This window comes from Gavialis gangeticus, unplaced genomic scaffold, assembly GCF_001723915.1.
Source record: "Gavialis gangeticus isolate Ggan-Ray unplaced genomic scaffold, GavGan_comp1, whole genome shotgun sequence".
In the NCBI taxonomy this organism is placed as follows: Eukaryota; Metazoa; Chordata; order Crocodylia; family Gavialidae; genus Gavialis; species Gavialis gangeticus.
The window spans coordinates 80338454-80344588 of NW_017729034.1; the positions used below are offsets into that span (position 1 = coordinate 80338454).

The following is a 6135-nucleotide window of genomic DNA, read 5'->3' on the forward strand; positions in this document are numbered from 1 at the left end:
CTCCAGGCTCCAAGGATACTTTGCCTTTATGACCACCCATTGTGTCCTCGACCACAGACAGGATATGCGCTATACAGAAACCAGCACGACAGAATCCCCTAGGCATAAGCCTGAATTGAATGCACCCAAGGACACAGGTAAAAAGCCACATCCTATTATAACAATTCACCCCCATCATTACCACAACATCACATGGACAGCCTCAGTCTACCACACTGTTGTCTCTGACAGGCAGGAACTAAAGATTCCAAAAAACCCCCATATCTAAATGTGTGGCTTAAGTTACCATACTACATTGTGTGCACGTGTGTTTGAAAAATCAGGTCCTAGCAAACATGCAGCTCTTGAACATGAGGTTAGCAAACAACTGCCTACATTTTTAACTATAACTTGCACTTATTGATCAGAATAGAGCAAAAGTTGAGGCAATGAACCAATTTATTAAAACAAAGAAAAGAGAGGATTTTTGGAATTTAGTTTAACCAGACCTTGCATGGCAACAGTGATGTCCTGGCATGATGCAATCTCAGAAAATGCTACAACTGGACTGGATCAGTGTCACCTTTGGAGGGACAAGACATTGGTCCGTGTCCAGAAATAAGTGGAAGGGATCAACATTATGTAATTGGAAACCCTGAAGAGGTTTAAAAATTAACTTTACTTCTTCAGACAGACCAGACAGTATGGAGGTAAGGGACATCACTGGCCCTTATATCCAGTGAGGTAATCATGAGTACTGGATTGATGACAGGCAAAGAATCTTCTGAATAATGAGACATTTTTGGATATTCTGCTCTGCCAGACGAGATTATAATGATATCAATGTCCATTACGCTGTGCAATGGAGCTCACTAAATGAATCAGCCCTGAAGAATATATGCATTAGAATAATGTCTCTGTTTTCAGACAGACACTTGAATAGCTAGTCATGAATAAGGAAATGGTATTAACATATGCCCTACTGTACTAGTGATTTTTTCAATAGGTGCATAAAAGTAACAGAACAGCTGTTTGTCCCCCACCCTCTTGAACTTCTCAACTGTCTGATAACTGCAACACAACATCATAAAGGTCTCCTGTTTAAGTTACTACTTCTGTTTGTAATTAAAATTCTGCCATAGCTTTGCATTTTAGGGAAATCCTTCCAATTTTAACATAATCCTTCCAAGGTAACAAAAAATCTACTTCACTGGGACACAATAGTGGAGGTTCACATTTTTCAAAAGAAGGGAACTTAAAATACAGTTTATGTCACCCTGAACAGGTGATTTCCACCCATATTTATAGCTGAAATAGGAAACAAAATGAACCAAAAATACTGACATTTTATATCTGATAAACTCTTTTGAGTTTACAAATACCCATGACTAGGAGACACACTACAAGCGATTCCAAGCTTGCCAACTTATCAAGGAAACAAGTTTCATATAGAAAAATATCTTTACAAAATACGTGTTCTTTTCTCCAATATCCCTCTCATTTCAAATTTGTCTCTTCCTAACAGCCCCCCAAGAAGCACACTGACTGATAACTTAGAAATGTGCGGTTGCTTTGTGTGTAGTTTTGGCTTCTGAATGCCAGGAGATGAACTGTATTCATTCAAGGGCAACAGGTTTTGCCATGCAGTATCTTTTTGTTTATATTAATTTTTAGATAGCAACTGATGAGGCAAATTCTTTTGTTAGCAGCTCCTAACAAAAAAATATAAAACCATAGCATGGAAAATTTCACCTCTTTGTTACATCATTTTAGATGTAAAACAAACATTCATATATGTTAGCAATGGTACATATGGCAGACGACTTCTCTGCTGTAAACTGAGAATAAATTAGCTTGTAATATTTTATTCTTAGATTTAAAATTACTTTTTGTCACAAAAAATGTTTTGCAGGAAGAGTAGATTTTTGCTCTATGGTTTTCTTGATATCCTTCCAGAGGCATCTAACAGGCATACTTCGAATTCACTCTTGTCTCCTATTGCAGGAAACAGAAGTTGCAGTTTCTGTTTTCAGAAATCTGAAAAAATAAAACAAGTATTATTGTAATTGTTCTTCATTAGCTAAAATAACAAGTCTTTGCTTCTTTTTTAAGGCAGGAAAACAAAATATGAGCATGAAAGCACAAGACACATGATATTTGCAATGTTTCAATGGCAGTTTTAAACAAAGTGTTTAATTATCCCCCATGCTACAAACAGCATGTATATATGTAGCAAATTTGTGTAATTCTGTTGGCAATAAAATACAATACACCAATTCTTCATAGAATCATAGAAGTAGGGTCCGAAGGGACCTTGTAGATCTTCAAGTCTGACCCCCCTGCCTCAGCAGGAGAAAAAACTGGGCTCAAATGATCTCAGCTAGGTAGGCATCAAGCCTCCTCTTAAAGACCCCCAGGGTAGGAGTCAGCACCACTTCCCTTGGAAGCTGGTTCCAGATCCTAGCCACCCGGACAGTGAAGTAGTTCTTATGGGTGTCTAATCTAAACCTACCCTCCAGCAACTTGTGGCTGTTATTCCTTGTTATGCCAGGGGGCGCTAGGGAAAACAAGGTCTCTCCCAAACCCTTCTGGTCCCCGTGAGTTTATAGATGGTCACCAGGTCCCCCCTCAGCCTTCTCTTGTGAAGGCTGAACAGGTTCAGGCCCCGCAGTCTCTCATTGTAGGGTCTGCCCTGTTGTCCCTGGATCATGCGGGTGGCCCTCCTCTGGACCCTCTCCATGTTGTCCACATCTCTCGAAGTGGGGCGCACAGAACTGGACACAGTACTCACTGGCCTGACCAGTGTTGCATAGAGGGGGAGGATCACCTCCTTGGCCCTGCTAGAGATGCACCTGTGGATGCACGACAAGGTCCAGTTAGCCCTGCCAACCGTGACCTCGCATTGTCGGCCCATGTTCATCTTGGAGTCAATAATGACTCCAAGACCCCTTTCTGCCTCCGTGCTCTCAAGAATGGATTTCCCATTTATAAGTGTGCTGCTGGTTACTCAGTACCTCGTAACACCCTGACAGATCTTGAAGGAAGTTGTCTAGTTTAAATGTGTCTCTGAAGGGCAGCTTTGAGTATTTGGGGAGCTGGAGATGGAGCATTCCTTACAATTGGAGACGAGATTGAAAGACTCCCTTAAGGAAATGGGGGAAGTCTAAAGCTTCAATGTATACCATCCCCATCTTAAGAACTGTTTATTGATTTTTGCATCCACGTGTTACCATATTAATTCCTGTTAACCTTTGCTAATTCTCCAATCTGTTTGTATGGGGAAAATGTGAGAGATTATTAAAACAGTGAGCATGTCTAAACTAAATTAGTCTGTGCCTAGAGTAATTTAGAGCATGTCACTAACTAAATTACTCTGTGCCTAGAAAAAGATGTCAGGCAGCATCTCTGGTCTTTTCACCTTGGTGGCTGGGGCATGTACCCTGTAATTGATTGTACATGCTTGTATCTTGCAAGGGTTTGCATTACTTCTTGCTGAATTCACTCTATATTTATCTGCAGCCTTTGTTAGCATGTTAGGGATTAATGACAGCCTGTGTAAAAAAATGTTATCTGACAATACTGGGATAAATTCTGTTTCACCCATTCAGTATTTGATATCTAGCTCAGTCATTCTCACTGAGGAAATTGTGAGATCCTTCTCAGGGTGCCACTCAGTGTTAATGGTGTTAGATGTGCAAACACCTATGTGATTCATGAGATAAACCCAGAGGATTCATATAGGAATCTGTTGTGTCAAAATAATTCTGACTTGTTGTGGTCTTTCTGAGTTCTTTGCAGCAGAATTGCTCTATTATTTTTTCATAGTCAAAAAGTGAGTGAAAGCTCAGAGCTGTCTTTTCTGATGGGTGCTTTGAGTTTAACAAGGGGTGGCTTGAGTCTGAAAACACTAACGATCACTGATCAAGCTACTAGAAAAGTCCTGGGCTGCACAGCCAACGACAGTGTAGATGTTCTGCTTCACCTGGGTGAAGTTGTAATTCTCCTGCGCTTTCAGAGAGAAGCTAGTAAGAAGCCCTGGGGGGGCATTTGGTTTAGCCCTGTAAAACCACAGTCCTCCCATTCATTCTGCTGGAAAGTGCTGATCCACCTCCAGAAATCAATCCTCACTTAGCTGGGGAGCACATTGCTCTCCATTCTTTTTCAGTGGGGAAATTCAACCTCCGTGAAGATGCATCTGTCCAGTTGTAATTTTGTGTTCTCCTGATTTGTATACAGTGTATGCATCTTAGCAGGCTGTCTGCCCTGAACAGATAGATATCTACGTAGATGGTTGTATTTACTGACTAAATTACATTATCTTCCTTCTCCATGAATAGCCTAGTTGGTAGACCACATGTCCCCTCTTGCCCCCCAGCCTCAAAGGGTTTGAACTCATACCTGCAATATCCCAACAGAATACCCCAGTCACCAGGGACAAGGTTTGGCTGAGATCACTTTTTTGAAGCTGACCCATTGGGCTCCGAAGAGTCATGGGAATAGAAGGAGAGCTAGCAAGAAGGAGCCTAACTGCATGGGCCAGGAAAGGGGGCAAGCTGTACCCACCAGTGAGTTCTGGTTTCAGACCTGTCTCTCTCTTTCTACTCTAGGCTTTTAAAAAACAAAAGCAATCAAGTCATCCACAAAAAGTAAACTCAGCTTAGCCTTCAATCTTTATTCTTGTGTACAGTACCTTGCAAAGTGGGACCCAATTTCCAATTTGGAGGGAGAGGGAGGTTGGGCACTAAGTGGGGGGAAAAAAAAGAAAGAAAGAAAAGAACATTTCTTCACTTTTGATCTTACCCCTTTACTACCACATAGCTACCAGACTGGAGCTGTGCTGCATTAACATTCCTGCATTCATTTGCTTTCCTAACTGTCGTCAGACACTAACATTAGGGCTTTAATTTCCTGTTGACTATTTCCCCTGGATCATTTTGTTGATAAACTGGTAGAGACTATTTTTGGATCTTCAGTGCTAGCAAATCAATACGTGAAGAGAGAGCGAGCCAGTTTGCTTATGGAACTGAGCTTTAGGTGTGTGAGCGTCATTTGTGCTTATTGTTGCTTCTCTTGATCTGCAGCATCAGTATATTTAATTTTTCATTAAACTTTATCCAGATTGTGTAATAAAGTGCTGACCCATTAGGTCTTTCCCCCTCAATTAAGTTGATTAAAATGTTATTTGAAACCACAAAAGGTTTTTTTATATTATGCCTTTATCAGTGCTATTTAGATGCATACTGTTGATAATTTTTTGTTATTGAAACAAAAAATAGTCCAAAAATATGGGCACTAAACTTTGTCAGTAGATTTGTTTATTACAAAGTAAGCATTATAGTTATAAGATACAAGGGGGCCGTGCGGAGGGGGATTTAACGGTGGGGGTCTACTACAGACCCCCCAACCAAGGGGAGGAGCTGGACTGGGAATTTCGGGCCAGCTTGCAGAGGCACTTAAGGCAAGGGATGTAGTTGTCATGGGTGACTTCAATTACCCAGACATCTGCTGGGAGGAACAGTCAGTCAGGTCAGACCGTTCCAGGAGGTTCCTGGCCGAGATACAGGACCTCCACTTAATTCAGGAGGTGCACAGCCCCACCAAAGGAAATGCCCTGTTGGACCTGGTCCTGGCCACAGGCAACGACCTGGTAAGGGGCCTTCAGGTCCTTGACCACCTGGGTGATAGCGATCATCACTTGCTGGAGTTTACCATCCAGCGCAGGGTGTCAAGGGCCTGCAGCAAGGCGATAGCCCTAGACTTCAAGAGGGCCAACTTCAACGAATTGAGGAGAATAGTTCTCAAGGGCAGGGGAACTCAGTGCCCAAGATGAGTGGTCGTTCCTTAAGGAGGCGATACTCAGGGCCCAAGGGGTGACCATCCCAACAAAAAGCAAGGGGGGCAGGAGTGCCCGAAAGCTCCCCTGGCTCACCAAGGGTGTCCAGGAATGCCTGACTGCCAAAAAGGCGGCGTTCAACCGCTGGAAGGGGGGTGCTATCTCCAAAGAGGAGTATACCTCCTCTGCTCAGGCCTGTAGGGGGGCTGTCAGGAGAGCTAAGGTGGACATAGAGCTACGACTTGCATCCAAAATCAAAGATAACAAAAAGTCCTTTTTCAAATATATAGGGAGGATGAAGAAAGCACTGGGATATTTGGGGC

General features: G+C 42.4%; 1 protein-coding gene across 1 annotated transcript in view; it reads right to left on the reverse strand.

The window, feature by feature from the left end:
- Nucleotides 1-423: 423 nt before the first annotated feature.
- MTHFD1L (methylenetetrahydrofolate dehydrogenase (NADP+ dependent) 1-like) overlaps nucleotides 424-6135 on the reverse strand; it is a 327067-nt gene continuing 321355 nt past the window's right edge. The window contains exon 27 of the mRNA XM_019527514.1: nucleotides 424-2016. The gene's annotated coding sequence lies outside the window, so the exon portion shown is untranslated. The remainder of the gene's footprint in view (nucleotides 2017-6135) is intronic.